Source organism: Schistocerca americana, chromosome 7, assembly GCF_021461395.2.
Source record: "Schistocerca americana isolate TAMUIC-IGC-003095 chromosome 7, iqSchAmer2.1, whole genome shotgun sequence".
Lineage (NCBI taxonomy): Eukaryota > Metazoa > Arthropoda > Insecta > Orthoptera > Acrididae > Schistocerca > Schistocerca americana.
In genome coordinates, this window is record NC_060125.1 from 414,921,579 (window position 1) to 414,941,646 (window position 20,068).

Sequence of the window (20,068 nt, forward strand, 5' to 3'; positions counted from 1 at the left end):
ACATTTGTTCTGTACTGCTGACACACTCATACAGTCCAGTTAACTTAAAGAAATCCCTGACACCTGGCAGCGCTTTTGACAGCTTTCAGGTGTGAAGCACAAACGGCTGTAGGCGTAAACGATAGCCGTGTGTAGAGCAACGAAGATAGGTTGTCATACAGACGTTTACAAAATCGGGTTGTAGACACACGTGACGCACCTGCCCCCACGCACAGAAACTGTCTGTAATCGTGTTTCTTAATTTCGAATCTGTTCTTGTACATTATGCAGATTCCTTTGTAGGAGTTTTTCATACCTTCAAAGGTATTTTCAGGTATACACGAAAACGAAATTTTTACGGTACTCCAGTAGATTTCTGAGCACAATGGGACTTAACTTCTGAGGTCATCAGTCACATAAAACTTAGAACTACTTAAACCTAAATAACCTAAGGACATCACACACATCCATGCCCGAGGCAGGATTCGAATCTGCGACCGTAGCGGTCGCGCGGTTCCAGACTGTAGCGCTTAGAACCGCTCGGCCACCTCGGCCGGCTACTTCAGTAGAAACACTGTTCATTTTTCGATATAGATTCTAACACAAGTTTGGCCAAATAGTACCCATGCCACAGGAAGTTTTCAGCTAGTATATATGTAAAGCAGAGTGGATGTGTGTGTGCGTATGTCCAGGTTTTCCTACCAAATCCTGGTTTGATTGCAACTAAATTTGGTACACAAAAACAGTCAGCACGAGAAACAGCACTGTTATGATCTCCTAGGTCCAATAGGAGAGGAGATATGTCACATACACGGCCAATTCCAACCGTTGTTTATTGTGGGAGTAATAACGGTTTGGATAATCGATCTGTATTGCAGGGCATCCTACTCATCAGGAGAAAGCAATAGTTTTTCAGCCCCTGATATGTAGACTGACTATCATGATAGATGTGTTGGGTTGGTGTGGCACCAGCCTGGTCCATTGACCTGTTTTGCACAGTGGAACAAACATGTGGCTGGGTGCAGCTGAAAGAAGCCTGATGTAAGGACTCAATGTAAGGTGAGGGGAGGGGGGGCATCTGGAGATGGACAGTGGGAAGGGCGAAGGAAGGGTGGGGAGAGAGGAGGGGAAGGAAATGGGTAGGAAGGAGATCCATAGGCAGGGGGAGGGGGGAAGAAAGATAGAGGGTGAGGACGCGATTGATAGGGAGAGGAGATAGATAGCGAGAAAAGGAAGTAGATATGAGTAGGGAGAGGGGTGTGTCAAGAAATGGATAGGAGAAATGGACATCAGGATATCAATAGAGTAATGTGGTTACAAGCAGAGACAGAGAGAGAGGTAGAGATGTACATAGAGGGAATATGGATAGAGGGAAAATGGAGGAAGATGCAAAAAGGAGGCGAAGGAGGAGGTAGATAGAGGTAGGAGGATGAGATGATGGAGAGAGATGGGGCAGGAAGAAATGAACGCATGGAATGGAGAGGACGAGCAGTGTGCAAAATATGATATGTGTGGGGCGAATATATGATCCAAGATGCAGGGAAAATGCTTCGTGTGTACATAAATCATAAGATTAAGAACTGGAGACAGGATATAAATCGTACTGTACAGATTAATAGAAACCAATATATCATTAAATATATCATTATCCTAGTGCAGATGATATAAGAATTTTGGGGAAAAGTGAACATGACCTCCAAAAATTAGTGTAAAAATTTCATCAATTAGAGGATAAAGAATATTAGCCTCGTATATCAACAAAAAACTAAAGTCTTGCCAATCGCGGGAAATAACCCAAAAACTAAAAAAAAATATAGTGATCCACTGGAGCTTGTCCCCAGTTTTAAATATGTAGTATTCAATATAAGCCAAGAATGCACAAGATGCAGAAAATAAGATTAACTATTATCAATGATTATTTGGAAAGATAAACAAAACATTCCAGAACGAAGTACAGAAGGAAACGAATTGAAATATTACAAAAATGTAGCTACAACTATATTGCTACGTCTAAGTGCTCCATGGATCATTAAAAACGTGATAAAAGTAACATACATGCAGCAGAAATGGGATTTCTCAGGAAAGTGAGAGGTGTTACCAGGGAATGCCATATAAGAAATGAACATATAGGGAATCACCTATTTATATTTGTAATATTAATATAATGACTTAAGGAAATAAAACACTTTGGGAACACAACCTACAATCAGGATTGTAGAGAGAACCCACGTCCGGTGAAACATAGATAGCTAAGATGAAATGTACACAGAAGAAGAAGACTCTCTCCTACGAACTTAACAGAGATTTTCCTGGATAGACCTCATTGCATCATCACGCTTCGTCTATACTGGAAGATGGCGAGCAGGGAATTGTTCCAGAATGTCTCAGTCACTAGGAGCGTCCTCAATATCAATGTTTTGGGTTCGAATCCCAGTTCGGCATACAGTTTTTATATCCCAGGAAGTGTCGTGTATTCCAGTATGGTGATGCAGTTGTTGCGATAATGCATTCATAATAAAGGGACGTGAAATAAAAGTTACCATGTGCACTGCCTGAAGGAAAACGATGAAGCCCTCAGGAAGGAAAAAGGAAATAAAAATTCAGGGTATCAATTGTAAGTGATGATGGTCCGGTAACTGAAAAATCGAGTGAAATTTACAAATAACTTATCAGTATGAGCCCACTTATTGCTAAAACACCGCACCCCTCAGCACATGATGCATACATCGATTCCATTGCGACGAGTCATCAAGCTGTTGTATTCAATCCTGGGGCAAGTTCGTCCACACCTTTTGTAACTGGCCTGTGACATCGTGAATTAGCACTGGGGATGTGCATAGCATCCGATGGGTTCAAACCAGGTTCCATCGAAAATACTCCTAGTTTTGAGATCTTTCTAGTTATGTGAGTAGCTCAACATCAAGCAAACACTTCATAGATCCACAATCTGAGCAGCTGTCCCAAGGGATAAATTTCACTTCAGAGAATTAGCTGGTAATTCAATCCAACGACTAGACTCTGTTGTAAGGAATCACAGCATAAAATTGTCACAAAAAGGTATGTCATAGCAGAGGAAGTAAGGCTGATATTTTCACCGCAACCTCAGCGAGTTTACACAGATTAGAGTGCAACACAACAGCGCTCCTCTGGGAGGGGGCAAGCGACTTGAAACACTGTTGCTACAGGCCATAAAAAAATGGGCAGAACGCTGTTGCTACCAAACTTGGAGTTTGTCAATATAAAGTCCAGAAACATCCCCACCTATTAAACAGGAGAACGGGAGGGGTCTGAATGTGGTTGACCAGAGGTATCCCAAAAGTACAGAGCAACTCTTCTGACTGGCTAAAGGCGGTAATGTGCTGATGGATTGGGTGGCCAATTATGGGAAGGGAGAAATAGTACACCACCACATTCCTTTAAGTAACCATATTTTGTATTCAGATGGAGTTCTGTGAGATAGTTGGGGCGTCAACTCTGTGTTGCTCGTTGTCACCATTGGTGAGATACGACAAGTCTGTTTTTTTTCCACTGATCCTAGGTTTGTGCTTAAAATTCTGCAAGTGTTCGTTACTTCTGTTAGCGCTCATGCCACGGACTGAAACACTGGCTTCTATTGAACAACCATTCACGTCCTTCCCTTTTCCTAATATATGGAATTAGGGTACAGTGTATTAGTTTGTCTCATTTCAAATACATAGTCTTAACCACACCCCTCAGTATCTTTGAGTCCACTGTTGGGAGCATCATCTGCGGTCTAAAAGTACGCACCCATTCTAGGTACTTTGTGATAGTGTTTGGTGCACTACTATGCGGGCATTCTACCCCGAATGGAAGTCTGTATTTCTGCAATTGGTCTTAACCACTAGGAAATTGCAGACAGATCTGCAATCCCCCGTCTTCCGTTTATTGTCTTAGGTCACGACAGCTTGCCGGTTACATCACCTCTCCAAACACACCCGTTTGTCCAATGGCATTAACGGCATCATATGTATAGGCGGCTTCCTCTTTCATTTCTTAGCCCCAATCCATATTCACCTACTATGTTTCCTTCTCTCCTTTTTCCTACTCTCGAATTCCAGTCACCCACGACTGCTAAATTTTCGTCTCCCTTCACTACCTGTCTTTTATCTCATCATACATTTCATCAATTTCTTCGTCATCGGCAGAGCTAGTTGGCATATAAACTTGTACTACTGTAGTAGGCGTGGGCTTTGTATCTATCTTGACCATAATAATGCGTTCACTGTGCTGTTTGTAGTAGCTTACCCGTATTCCTATTTTTTTTATTCATTATTAAACCTACTCCTGCTTTACCCCTATTTGATTTTGTATTTATAACCCTGTATTCACCTGATCAAAAGTATTGTTCCTCCTGCCACCGAACCTCACTAATTCCCCCTATATCCTACTTTAACCTATCCATTTCTCTTTTTAAATTCTCTAACCTACCTGTCCGATTAAGGGATCTGACATTCCACGCTCCGATCCGTAGAACGCCAGTATTCTTTCTCCTGATAATGACGTCCTCTTGAGTAGTCCCCGCCCAGAGATCATAGTTGGGGACTATTTTACCTCCAGAATATTTTTCCCAAGAGGACACCATCTTCATTTAATCATACAGTAAAGCTGCATGCCCTCGGGATAAAATTACGGCTGTAGTTTCCCCTTGCTTTCAGCCGTTCGCAGTACCTCCACAGCTAGGCCATTTTGGTTAGTGTTACAAGGCCAGATCAGTCAGTCATCCAGCCTGTTGCCCCTGCAACTATGAAAAGGCTGCTGCCCCTCTTCAGGAACCACACCTTTGTCTTGCCTCTCAACAGATACCCCTCGTTGTGGTTGCACCTACGGTATGGCTATCTGTATCGTTGAGGCACGCAAGCCTCCCCACCAACGGCAAGGTCCATGGTTCGGGGGGTAGGGGGGGTCAAAATAGATACGTGTTTCAAAGTTTTACTGATCTTCGAAGTAGTCACCATCATTGTGTAAAACCTTAGACAGCGACATGGAAGTCATAGGATACCCTTAGCACTGCCAGTTGTGTTGACAGTTCGAGAGGTGCGGTCTATTGCTCGACGAATTTTTAGCAGTTCTGAAGCGAATGCTGTGAAATGTTTTCTTCAGGATAGAAATCGAGTTGAACTCACGAGGGCTAAATTCAGGGGAATGCAGCAGGTGGTATAACACTTAGCAGCCCCATCAGTAAAACATATCAGTAACAGCTTGCACTGCACGTGTTTGAGCATTTCCTGCAAAATGGTGGTCAGGTCCTGCAGAAAGTGTCGTCACTTCTGTCTCTAAGCTGGTCGTAGGTAGTGTTCCAAAACTAAACAGCATAGAGAGAAGTGATCACACTTTCTGCAGTAGTACCAGACCATCATTTTGCAGGACAATGCTCAAGCACGTACAGTGCAAGCTCTTACTGATTTGTTTGACTGATGGGGCTCCTAATTGCTATACCACCTACTGCACTCCCCTGCCTTACACCTTCGTGAGTTCAACTCGCTTCGGAGCTGCTACAATTTCGTCGACCAATAGACCGCGCCGCTCGAACTGTCAGCACAAGTGGCACTGCTAAGAGTATCCTACGACTTCCACATTGCTAGCAACGGGTTATACACAACACTGGTGAGTACTTTGAAGATCAGTAAAACTTAGAAGCACGTATCTATTTTGTACTACCAGAAGATAAATAGTTGCCACCATTAAAGTTATAACCCACGTATGTGACAGTGAACTGGTTTTTTTTAAAAGAAGTTTCCATAACTTGATTGTTAGTTGTTCATTTATTTTGCGCAGTCATGATTTCGGGTTTTCAGCCATTCTCAAGTGGATACTGTAATGTCAAAACAAGTCTCACCTGTCTGTGATACGTCATCGTCGAGAAAACATATTTCTGCTCGTGTAACCAGTTGTCATCTAACAGGATAAGAGTACATATTGAAGACACATAATATTGCTGACATTGTCCACAGTGTGAAACCATTAACGTACAGTATGACGCGTTTAACAGCTAATATATTCCTGTGTCCTGCATTCATGACGTGTGTACATGAACACAAGTGATGACTGTAGGTCACAGGAATATTTGAGATGTTAAATACGCAATACTCTAGATTAATGGTTCCTCATTTGGCCCATCGTCAAGTATATTATGTATCTTGGGTAAGTACTCGTATCCCGCAGTAGAACAGCTGGTCTATAAGACGAGGAGTATGTATTCTCGAAGATGAGAACACTTTCGAGGCTTTGAACCCTCTTCATGAAAAAGAACTTCCTGGGGTGCTCTAAGGGTTTAAATAGCGATACGGAATAGTCTGCAATCGTATTCCTCGTCGCCTTCGCTGCTGCCCATCATCGCTTTCGCTGCCAGTCATCGTCTTCGCATCGACATCGCGCCCTAGCCTGTGGTCACTGCAGGCCGCGGCTTCACGGCCAGTCACGATGCCATCAGCGTAACAGCCGCTTCATCGCTTGTTTGTCTTTGCCAACGCTTCAGCCTGTTGATCGCCGTCACCGCGTCTCTGACGTAACGCCTCCACCCTTGTTATATCGGAGCCATTCTAATGGTTTACAACTTCACCACCGTAGTCCCAGCGCCGCTTCTGCTGCTGCTCTCTGCAGTCAACACCGAACATGACTCACTATCATAGTGAACCACCCTTCTATTTCCATCATCTACTTCTCTCCATTTCCTGCTTCAACTTTCACCACATGGAGCATGTCCTCTAACCCACACACCTATATCCATCTCCCCTTACCTACAGCAACCTGTCCTGTTGCACCAATTATACATGTATATTTCTCTATGATCAGCAGCCTCCACCTTTCCTCTTTCAGCCACAAACCACTAGCAACATCCACTACTGCAGCACGTATCGGCAGCCACGGAGTAACTTATGCAACAGGTGATGTCTCAGGCACCAACTCATTGAGCCTTACTCCGCCGACCAACACAAGGCATGCTGAAGGACCTGCACAGCTCCCAGTAACCACCAACAACATAATCCGCCATTCCCCATCCCACAATCAGTCTTCCCTCCAACAGTCTTTAAGAAACCTACAAAATGTCAAATCAGTGACATGTCTTCCACTCCTACACCCAAAAAACCACAAATAGCATACGGATACAACTCTTCTTTCTCCTACTTGTTCCTCTACCATCCACTCCCTTATCCTTTCCACACGTGACCCAAACTTCCTTAAACCCGAATCCTTCACCATTGAAAGAAAAATGAAAAAAATCTACTCAGTCTCAACATCTAACAAATCACTCCAAGAAAAGATTCCATCTTACTACAGTCCCTAAACCCCCAACTTTCATACTGCCCTCCTCTCCAAAATTCCTAGCATTACCTTTGGTCCCAAAGCCTCCTTAACACCTATGACCACCACAATCAGGGCCAAACAAGCTCAGAATCCCCACTGACCTCCCACCCTCATCACAGTGCTCACAAATGACGACCATGAGATCATGTATGAGGAAATGTCATATGAGCTGATCAACTAAATTGATTTAGAAATCTGAAAAGCCCTGCACGTCAGTGTTGACCTTGGTCTCACTCACCTCATCCTGTAATCTCTGAATCTGCTGCCATCATAGACCTTCTCCTTAAAGGGGGAACCAAGATCTACCACCACCACAAGGTTGAACTTTTAAAATCCAATACTCAGTCCCACCCTGCCAAAAATGGTTCCGTTACAATTACCACCATAGTGCAGATTGTAGAATCCCACCTACCTCTCCACGCTTCAAGACCTCCCATTTTCATAAACAGTGCCCTCTTATCCCCTCCTAAATGCAACACCTGCAGCGACTCCCAACCCACATACTCTGTGGAAGGCAAATCTATGTCACATTGTACAAAACCTGAGCTCGCTGTCGCCATCCATTCCACTGACAGCCACACCTATTCCAGCAATTCCCTCCAACCAACTCCTATCCTTGACCATATTATGAAATTCAATACAAACGTTCTCCAAAACATCTATCCATTACAGTGTCCTCCTTTGCTGGCCACTGAATCTTCCACATCAACACCTAAGCTACTTACTCCCAGAACCAGGTTCACTTCATTTGCACTGTCCTCGACACCACTGCCTAAATCTCCTCAGATTCATACACACAAAGCACTTGTATCTCTTATAAAGGTATGACAACACTACAAAATCCGGTACCACAGCACCCACTCCTTCCTCATCAATAAAAAACTATTAATTCATAGTATCTCAACACAATGTCAATATATTTATTCTAAATGAAAAGTTCTTCCAATCCTATCACACCATTTGAACCTTTTCCTATATCCTCCACAGTCCAGATAACCTCCTTCCCCTGGAATGAGGCAGAGTTTCAATTGGCCACAACAAGAACATCCTTGTTCCGCCACAGCACTCACACTGAACACCTTATCCTTATCCTGTTTCTCCAAACCATAGCCATTACCTGGGCCACCACTACATCTGATATAATCGCCCCATGCTATACGACTTTCTGACCCAAACAGATCCTAACTTTCTGAACTATATTATTGATGCAGACCTCAATATCCGTAGCAGTAACCTTGCAGACCTCCAGCAGTAGCATCAGTTTTGCTGATTCCCTCCAGGGTGACATTTTTCGCGTTTCACACGACATCAGTCCTGAAAGCAGTACCACCTCCAATGCCATCCTAGCATCACCCAATCTCCTTGGATGCCTCATTACAGAATTCCTCGATCCAGTTGGAAGTGACAGCCTACCTGTACTCCTCACCATCTTCTTCATACAACCTCATCCCCATGCATCCTATCTGAAGCTCCATCTAAGATCTATCCAAGACTACTCCTGTGCCAAATAGAATGCAATGCCTACTGAGAATCCACAGAAACCCAGACTGAAAACCACTATTGTCCTTCCAGCAGCCTAACGATATCACTTAGGCGACATGCCTGTGGCAGACATTGTCATACGCTATATCCACTCAAATTCCTACTAATACCATATTTATAAATCACCTCTCCCTCCACCCACAAGCCCTACTACCCCTTTTTTTGCAGGCGCATAACCAGAATACACTCACGTGCTGCTAGCAGCGACAGGGATGTATAAGGAATTTACGAAATGCAGGAAACTCCTGAACTGGTACCGGACGAGTACCAAACTTAACGCTACACTCCCCATTAACGCTTCCAAGTACTGGAAAGCATTCCATAGACTAACTGGCTATAAACCCATACATTATTAATCACGTCTTCTCGATAACCATCTCTTACCTGACAACCTTAGCAACATTAACCCCACTTTGCAATCTATCTATCTTCTTTACGCCTCATGGCCCACACTTAAATTACTCTCTTTTCTCTACCACCAATAAACGTACTAACACTATTTTCCCGCCCCTGGCTCCCAGCTTTCAGGATTTGGACAACAGACCACACACAGAACTAAACAGGCCAATTGGAAGAAAGCGACATAAAACAAGTACTCCACAAAAAAGCAACAATTCCCTTGGTCTAGACTGCATTATCTATCGACACCTCAAAGAATGACCCCCATCCTTTCCTAGTCTTGCAACCCTTTACTCCCATATCCTCTCCACAGGCCTCAACAATGAAAGATATCTAAAATCCTACTTTCCCTTAACCTCAAATACTTCCTACTGATACCTCCTCCTACCACCCCACCTGCCCAACTGCAATGTATAGCAAGGTCTCTGAATCTATCATCTGCCACCACATCCATCACTTTATTTCCATTCACGCATGTGGCTTCCATCCCAGTTTCTCCTCTGATGACCAACTCCTGCACTGCATCCATCTCCTATCCTACCAGCTGACGATCTGTAGATCCGCTATTTTTGTCTCCCTCCACACAATAGTAGCCTGCAACCATGTATGGCATTCTGGTCTCCTTCTCAAACTCCTGACATGCACATTTCTGGTTAACTATGTCTGCCTTGCTACATCCTTCCTGTCTAATCGCTCATTCTTTCTCACTATCAACACTTGCCTTGGGGCACTACTGCAGCATGATGGAAGTTATGCAAAACCACGCAATAATTACAGGACCAACCACCAGGACCTTCTGCCTCCATGACTTCTAACTTGACATTTACAACCGTCCTAGCTAGTTAACAAGCACTAAAATATTTTGGACTAACGTTCAACTGGCCACTAACGTGGAGTCCCCAACTATTAACCATCCAACAGAAATCCAAAATCAGACTAAAACTATTAACAGGCCAAACATGGGAATTACTCTCCTCCACTGTTCTTCACACCTGTAAAACTCTAATTCAAACCATCCTTTGTTACGCAAATGTTGCATGGATCACTGCCCCCTATTGTTCTATAAATCTCTCCAAATCTTCGAATACCATCCACTCCTTCTCGCTTTCTGCATCCGCTTACCTCGCCTGCTTACTTCCTCCACCAGCTCATCACATTCCCTCAACTTCTCACGCACATCAAACAACCTTACATCTCCTGTACTGTCCAAAAACTGGTTTCCAGTAATCACATTGTCTCCCTTCTAATCTCCAATCTTGGTATGCTGCTGTACCTTCACAAACACATCCCTCTAACCCTACACCTCCACACACCATATCCTATCCCAATGCAACTTCAAACAACTCCCTCTTTGAGGTAAAGAGATCTGATCTGATATTTATCCCTCTTACCGACTGTAAGGCTTTCCCACTTATTCCAATCCACATCAGGGCTACTCACTCCTCTTCCCTCTGCCCCCTCCCACATCCTTTTCTTCTTGTGCCATACCCTCTTCCTACACCATTACTCCTCCTTACCCTCTGTCCTTCCAAATGGCTGTGTTCCCACTATCTGTTTCACCTTCTGCCTATCAGTTCCATAACTTCTGCCCCTATCACACCCATACCTCCTTCCCCCCCCTCTCCTCCAAAAAACTACTATGGCCCATATTCTCTCCTCTGAAAATACTTTTTCACCCAGTGCAGGTCCTTCAGATGCTAAGTTAAAGTGCTGTAGGAGAATTTCACCTCACTGCAGCCGTATTTTTAGATTTTGTAAATTCTTCATCCTTATTATAGCTGTCTGTCTTCTATCTTTTCTACTTAAAAAGTAAATAGTCCTTATATTTACATATTTTGGTCTCCTATGTTTCGTTTTATGAGCACTCTAGGGTGAAGAGAGGATTATAGTACTGTTGAGAGCCTACAACCCGCCCGTGTGGGGCATGGGCCTACGAAATAACAATAAAGGAAAAATATCTCGACGATCAGCCCACCTCCGAACGTTGTGGGGCCCAGGTGGATTAAATACCAATAAAGAAAAACAATCTCGACACTGTACCAACTCACCTCATTCCTCCCTCTCCTTACTCATACTGAGCACCTCTGAACAATCTATACTATCTGCAAATTCGACTCCAATAATTCTATCGCTTTCCCTCTGTTTTCCAAACCTCATTTACTGCCACACCTTTACCAGCACTTGCCACCAACCCTCCACTTACACAACCTCCACATGCTTTCCCAAAGAATCCTCAACAGTCTCCACCTGCCAGATCATTAACTTCATAATGACGTTTACTCACCCAGCCAGCTATAGCCCACCCCACCCAATTCACCTTATCAGGGCTTCCTCTCCCTCCCCTCTCCATATACCTTTATCCCCTCCTACCCTTCTGCCGTTCTATCCACAACACTCCCTTTCCCCAATAAATACGTCACCAATTCCCATCACTAATCCACTCTGTCTTTTGCCCCAACAGCCCATCCTATTCCATCGCTTCTGTGCACCAGTCCACCATCTTTATATCCCCACATTTCTGTTCTTTTCACCCGTCAACCTTTTCCCATTCAACAACTGAGTTCCTATTCCATGGCAGGTCTTGGTGATAGAAAAGTTCATCTTTGCATGTCATTGTTTCGGCAATGTGTTTTAGATATGCGCTTACTGTGTTTCATTTCAGTTTTTATTACTGATGTTTCAACTACCAGTGCAAGGAGTATACATAAAATTTTAATTTTAGTTTTCTTCTTTAAATAGTTTTAAATTCAATGTAATTATCCACTCTATCTGTTTCTTATTTATTGCCTAACATTTCATTGTCACTTCCTTGGAGAACTGGTTGCCTTTACCACTGACAGCCCGCCCCATCCCTTCTGATGCCCATAATGGATGTGGAGGCACTAAATAGCAATAAAGAAAAAATAAATCAGTACTTTAAACATAGCTGCGCTACAGCAACGGTTCCACGCAAATCAGACTAAGAGCAGCCGACCAGTTGCAAAGGATAAAGTAATCTTTACCTAGGTTTCAATAGATATAAATTTATCTTCTTCAGAAGACGGCAGTATTATAACAACATGAAGTGATATGTCCTTATCGTTTAGGCAAACATCTGCATAGTTACATTAATTATATAAAATATAGCCCTGAAAACAGGGTTTGTCAGACAAATAAAATAGGTACATAGAAGTTGCAGAGCGCCTGAAGAAGATAGATTTATATCTATTGAAACCTAGGTAAAGATTACTTTATCCTTTGCAACTGGTCGGCTGCTCTTAGTCTGAAAAAATAAATACTCTACTGCGTCATAGACAAGTGAGACTTATTTGAAAATCCCAACATTCACTTCAGAATGGCTGCAAAGCCGAAATCATGGCTTTGCGAAATATACGAACAGTTACATGTCAGATAACGGAAATTTCTTTCAGGAGATTCTATATGAATACGGTCCCTGAAGAATGAAAGAGCCTTAAATGAACTAATAGTACCATTGAGCAGGTCAGTCTTTAAATTTAGTGATGTAAGAAACTGGAATATGTCTCAGCTTTTTAATGTTGAAATCTCAGAATGAGGACGCAATAGCAATTTATTTGTATCATTTAACAGATCTGAAAATTGGCGCCGGTTGTCAGAAATCGGGCTATTGCAGACAAAGGTAGTGATCGAAAGACAAAAATTGAGCCTATTTTATATAAATATGGATCTCCGGTAACTCCCTACGGTAAACTTTTGGTTTAGGTGCGTAAATTACAATCCGCCCAAAATTCATCATCATTCAGTTTATTAATAATCGTGAGGCGACAATTTTCCCTGACAATGTCGACAATTTTATGAACCCAGTCAGGCGTTAATAACGTATGAAATCCGTAGATTGGCCCCGTGGTATGTAAGGCCACTAAATGAGCAAGATCATGATTTTCTGATATGCTGAAAGAGTTCATCACCTAAGCATTGGCCATGTTGGTATGGTGACATAAAATGTGCGTGCCAGATGTATAATTGTAGGTATTTCACAGATGATTGTACCCAGAACCAAACTTAAAATTAATGTCACAGAAACAATTCATAGATACTCAGATACTCATGGTCCCTATATCCTATATTAAATATTGCAACAGTTCGAGAAACGTCTAGCTGATAATATGTGTATAGTTCATAACACGTTGTTAAGTCATAAAATACTATATAGAATGCTCACCATCCCTTCTTGGTTATTATAAAACGTTCTCCTGACTCGTGTAGCGTCGCTGTTCCTGATGTGCAGTCGAACCACTTACGAAAATGAGAGTTCACGAGTGGAGTCTAAATAGCCAGAGAAATTTTTTTTTGGGTGGGGTTTAACGGCGCTCAACTGCTGAGGTCATTAGCGCCCAGTCACTGTTGTTAGAGCACATGGAATCTAGTAAAACTCAAGGGGTTTAGGGGGAACACCAGAAGGACCTGACAAGGATGCAGACAAAATAAGTAAAAAAGGTTAGATGTCTTTGGACAAGCCAGTTAAAGTTATAAAACGCAGAATACGAGCAGCTGCTCGAGCGTCATCAGCTAAAACATCTGGTAAAGTAGATGGCAGGGACAGGACAACACGAAATTGACTAAAACGGGGACACGACAATAAAACATGGCGCACTGTTAATGCCTGACCACAAGGGCACTGCGGGGCTGGGTCACTGGAGAACAGGTAGCGGTGGCTAAACCGGCAATGCCCAATCCACAACCTGGTCAGAAGGACCTCCTCTCGCCGAGATGGTCGGGAGGAGGTTGTCCAAGCAGTTGGGAGCGGTTTTACTGCCCGGAGCTTGTTTCCTTGGAGGGATGACCAAGCATCCCACCACAACGACACAAGCCTCTTACATACATCCCCACGAACGTCAGATGACGGGACACAATGGGAGGCTGGCCGAGGCAGGAGGACTGCAGCCTTGGCTGCAGCATCCGCAGCCTCATTCCCAGGCACTCCCAAATGTCCGGGAACCCACAGAAAGCTGACAGAACCACCATTATCAGCGAAAGAATGGACTGCTGTATCCGTTGAATCAAGGGATGGACCGGATAGGGAGCTCCAAGGCTCTGAAGAGCACTGAGTGAGTCAGAGCAAAGGACATATGATGAATGGCGGTGGTGGCGGGCATACTGAACGGCCTGATGGAGAGCAAAAAGCTCGGCCGTAGAGCTCGAACATTGGTCGAGGAGCCGGTATTTAAAGGTGGCGGCCCCAACGACAAAGGCACAGCCGACACCATCGTCAGTTTTGGAGCCATCGGTGTACATAAAGGTGTGACCGGCAAGTCGAGCACGAAGTTCGACAAACCAGGAGCAATACACTGCAGCCGGAGTACTCTCCTTCGGGAGTGAGCTGAGGTCGAGATAAATATGAACCGGAGCCTGCAGCCAAGGTGGTGTCGGGCTCTCACCCTCTCTGAAGGTGGTAGGGAGGGCAAAATCCAATTGCCGAAGCAGGCGATGAAAGCGGACTCCGGGAGGCAGCAGGGCAGACACATACAACCCGTACTGACTGTCGAGAGAATCTGCGAAGAAGGGCTGGTAAGAGGGGTGGTCGGGCATAGACAACAGCCGGCAGGCATACCGACACAGCAGTACGTCGCGCCGGTAGGTCAATGGTAATTCGGCAGCTTCAGCATAAAGACTCTCCGCAGGACTAGTGTAGAAGGCTCCGGTCGCAAGACATATCCCCCGATGGTGGATGGAGCTGAGCCGGCGTAAGAGGGATGGCCGAGCGGACGAGTAGACGAAGCTCCCATAATCCAGCTTCGATCGGACGATGGACCGATACAAGCGAAGCAGGACAGTGCGATCCGCTCCCCAAGATGAACCGCTAAGAACTCTGAGGACATTAAGGGAACGTGTTCAACGGGCCGCCAAATAAGAGACATGTGGAGACCAACACAGTTTCCTGTCCAACGTGAGCCCTAGATACTTAGTTGTTTCCACGAATGGGAGAACAACGGGACCGAGATGTAAGGATGGCGGAAGGAACGCTTTATAGCGCCAAAAGTTGATACAAACCGTCTTGTCTTCAGAGAACCGGAAGCCATTTGCCACGCTCCATGAGTAGAGGCTGTCTAGGCAACGCTGAAGGCAGCTCTCCAGGAGGCATGTTCTCTGGGCACTGCAGTAGATCGCGAAGTCATCGACAAAGAGAGAGCCTGAGACATTAGGTGGAATACAATCCATAATTGGATTGATAGCGATGGCAAAAAGGGCTATGCTCAAGACGGAGCCCTGAGGCACTCCATTCTCCTGGAGGAAGACGTCGGATAATACGGAACCCACACGTACCCTAAACTTTCGATCCGTTAAAAAGGAATCAATAAAAAGGGGCAGGCGACCGCGTAGGCCCCACCTGTGCATAGTGCGGAGGATACCTCCTCTCCAACAGGTATCATAAGCCTTCTCCAAGTCGAAGAACACAGCTACCGTTTGGCGCCTTCGCAAAAAGTTGTTCATGATGAATGTCGACAAGGTCACAAGGTGGTCAACAGCGGAGCGGCGGCGACGAAGGCCGCATTGGACATTAGTAAGTAGTCGTCGAGATTCAAGAATCCAGACTAACCGAGCATTAACCATGCGCTCCATCACTTTACAGACACAGCTTTTAAGAGAAATGGGGCGGTAACTAGAAGGAAGGTGTCTATCCTTCCCGGGTTTGGGTATAGGAACAACGACGGCGTCACGCCAACGCATGGGGACCCGACCTTCGGTCCAGACGCGATTGTAGATACGAAGAAGGAAGCTTTTGCCCGCCGGAGAATGGTGTGCCAGCATCTGAACGTGAATGGCATCTGGTCCCGGAGCAGAGGATCGGGACAGTGCAAGCGCACGTTCGAGTTCCCACATAGTAAAGGGGGCATTATAAGTTTCCAGATTCAGCGAGTGGAAGGAAGGTCGTCGAGCCTCTTCTGCCTCTTTCCTGGGAAGGAAGGCAGGGTGGTAATGGGCAGAGCTGGAAACCTCAGCGAAAAAGCGGCCAAAGGCGTTGGAGACAGCCACAGGATCAACAAGGACCTCATTACCTGAGGTCAGGCCAGGTACCGAGGAGTGGGCCTTAATGCCCGACAGCCGGCGCAGGCCACCCCAAACGACGGAAGAGGGAGTAAAACTGTTAAAGGAGCTGGTGAAAGAGGCCCAACAAGCTTTTTTGCTGTCTTTGATGACTCTACTGCATTGCGCTCGGAGTCGTTTGTATTCAATACAATTCGCCAACGTAGGATGGCGGCGAAAGGTGCATAAAGCACGTCGTCGAGCACGGATAGCGTCCCTACAAGCCTCGGTCGACCAGGGGACGGAAACGAGACGTGAAGAAGAGGTAATACAAGGAATGGAACGTTCGGCAGCATTGATGATAACAGCCGTGAGGTATTCGACCTCACTGTCACAACTGAGAAAATCGTGGTCCGGAAAGGTCGCCTGGGAGGAGTAAAGTCCCCAGTCAGCTTTCAGTATGTTCCAGCGCGAAGGACGTGGGGATGGGGTGTGGTGCAGGAGACGAACGACACAGGGGAAATGGTCGCTCGAATAGGTGTCAGAATGGACATACCACTCGAACCGACGGGCAAGAGTGGTAGAACAGATCGAGAGGTCCAAGTGGGAGTAGGTATGAGTAGAGTCCGAGAGGAAAGTCGGGGCGCCGGTATTGAGGCAGACAAGATTGAGATGGTTGAAGACATCCGCCAAGAGTGAGCCTCTTTGACAGGATGCAGGAGAGCCCCAAAGGGGATGATGGGCATTGAAGTCGCCAAACAATAAAAACGGTAGGGGAAGCTGAACGATCAGGTGCATCATGTCAGCCCGACTAACAGCAGATGACGGTGGAGTGTAGATGGTACAAACTGAAAAAGTAAAAGCAGAAAGAGTAATACGGACAGCTATTGCTTGGAGTGGGGTGGTCAATGGGATGGGATGGTAATAGACATCGTCCCGAACGAGCAACATGACCCCACCATGAGCTGGGATACCGTCCACAGGGGTGAGGTCATACCGCTCCGAGGTATAGTGGGTAAAGGCAATACGGTCAGTCGGGCGCAACTTGGTTTCCTGGAGACCAAGGACGAGCGGACAGTGCAGGCGGAGGAGCAGTTGTAATTCCTCCCGATTAGATCGAATACCTCTTATGTTCCAATGTAACAAGGCCATCGCTAGTCAAAAAGTTGGGGGAACGAGACGGGGGAAGAGCTGGTCACCTCGACGGCCGCGGAGGGCCAGGTTGCGAGGGAACAACGCTACAACCGGCGGGAGGCGGATCCGGTTCCATCGAGTCGTCGCCAGCTGCGGCTGCTGTCCCTGGTAGTGTAGGAGGGGCAGCATCATTTGCTGATGAGAGGCCAGCTGAGCGCCTGGCAGCAGAGCGTCCCGGCGAAACTGAGGACGGCCGGGAGCAGCGACTCACGGATGGAGTGTCAGACGAAACGCACCGGGGTGGAGAGGGGGATAGAGACTTCTTCTTGGAGGCCTTCTTGGAAGGCCGAGGAGGCACAGGGATTGTGGGTTGGACCCGAAAAAGGTCCTCACGCGCGGGGTCCGTTTTGGAACGCCGGACCTCGGAAGCTGGGGTCCGGAACCTTTCCCCAATGGACACCTGAGAAGAGGATCGCTTCTCAGGTGGCGGGGGAAGAGGAGGAGGAGGAAGGGTGGCCCCTGGGGGAGAGAGGGTGGGGGCCACGGGGGATTTGGAAGGGAGGGATTTGGGAGGTGGTGGCAGAGCCCCCTGATGGGCGGAGGAGGCGGAGGGGGGACAGGATAGGGGTGAGGATACCACTGAAGGAGTGGACACAACTGAGGCAAACGAAATGGTCAATGGCACGGGATGGAGGCGGTCATACTTCTTCCTGGCCTCAGAATAAGAGAGCCGATCCTAAGTTTTGATTTCTTGTATGTCCTTCTCCTTCTGATATGCAGGGCAGTCTGAGGATCTAGGCGAGTGGACCGAGGTGGTGGGGTGCATGTATGTGCCTCACGAAGAGGACGTCCACAATCGCCACAAAGGGGCTCAGCCTCACACCGTGAAGACATGTGCCCAAAGCACAAACACCTATGCATAGGAGGCGGGACGTAAGGTCGCACGTCGCACCGGTAGCACATCACCTTTACCTTCTCCGGGAGAACGTCCCCCTCGAAGGCGAGGATAAAGGCCCCGGTGTCGATGCGACGGTCTTTGGGACCGCGCTGGACTCGCCGGACGAAATGCACGCTGCGGCGCTCCAGGTTGGCCCTGAGCTCCTCATCAGTTTGTGGCAGGAGGTCACGATGAAAAATAACCCCCTGTGTCCTATTTAGTGCCAGATGTGGGACAATGGATACTGGGATGTCCCCTAGGCGGTCGCACGCCTGGAGCGCCGCCGACTGTGTGGCGGAGGTGGTCTTGATAAGAACGGACCCTGAACGCATCTTATTGAGAGCCTCGATTTCCCCGAAGATGTCCTCAGTGTGCTGAACAAAGAACATGGGCTTGGAGGTGGCGAACGTCCCCCCATCGGTTCGAGAACAGACCAAATTGCGGGGGAAGTGCTTTGCCCCAAGCCGGCGGGCCTGTCCCTCCTCCCATGGAGTGGCCAAGGGGGAAAGGGCAGGAGAACCAGAACTAGAAACTGTACCTTTTCTTTTGTAAGACTCGGCCGCAGAGCGACCTGATACGTGTTGACGTTTCATCTGCGAAACGTCCGCCCCGATACCACCCACTCCGACCAGGGACTCCCCACGGGCGCCACCCAGCCGCAGCAAGGGCCACCTGGCAGGATGACCATTGCCGGGAGTCCTGATGCCCCAAGGAGACGGGCATCTACTCCTTGGCCGACGTGGGGAGGGTGCAGCTCAGGTATCGGCAGTATGATCCCTGTGTTGTCAGGGGGCTACAACCTAGAGGGTACATGACGACCCCACCACAACGGGCTGGCTACCGTGCTGGATTTCTGGTGCCATGGAAAGTCCATCATGATCGCTGGTGCAGATGGAGATGCACTATGGGCGTAACTTGGACAACCCATCAGCCGTTTAAGCCCAAGTTGAGGAATAGTGGGTATGGTTACAACGCCGATGCAATGCTGAGTGCCAAGGTCTTAGTGCACTTAGGACCAGTGGTACACCACGTAAGGTGTCCTTCCCCAAAAGGCTCGTACTTCTGTAGAATTTTGAAAAATGGAGGTCAAACCCCAAGGGGGACCATCACATAGAAGGTCGAAACGGTTGAAACTCCTTTTAGTCGCCTCTTACGACAGGCAGGAATACCTCGGGCCTATTCTTACCCCGGACCCGCAGGGGGGAGCCAGAGAAATGGACAACTGGAACCTTCAATTTGTATTTGATAGGACAGCAATCCGTCGCTGTTGCACTGTGCTATTTCATACCAAATCCTCATCGAATTCGTAATCTAATTTTGCCATTTCATCGTTCTGGTCACACCGTTGTAAATATTTAATTTACTTATCCCAACTCAAATTAACGTAAGCACTAGTGAAACATTTTGTTAATAGAATTCGGAGAGGCGATGATGGGGTAGGGGAGGGGCTCACGCAGGAACCTGTGGATTCCAAATATACTCAACAGGCCAACGTGGGTTGCTCGTCGATATTAAGCGCCAATGTTTGCTCAGTTACTGGCCCTCAATCTATTCTGAAAACTGTGATGTTTATCTCTCCATCTGTTCACTTTCAGTTTATTGATCCATTTAGTGACAACAAAAACGTTCAAAATGCATAGCACGCTCTCTGTGTGTGAATAACTGCGTGTTCTGCAGCGTGATACGGTACACGTGTGGATATGTAACAGTCATTGCTTAACAAGAAGAGCATTGTTACAAACGAAACGAAATGCTCTAATTTCATTA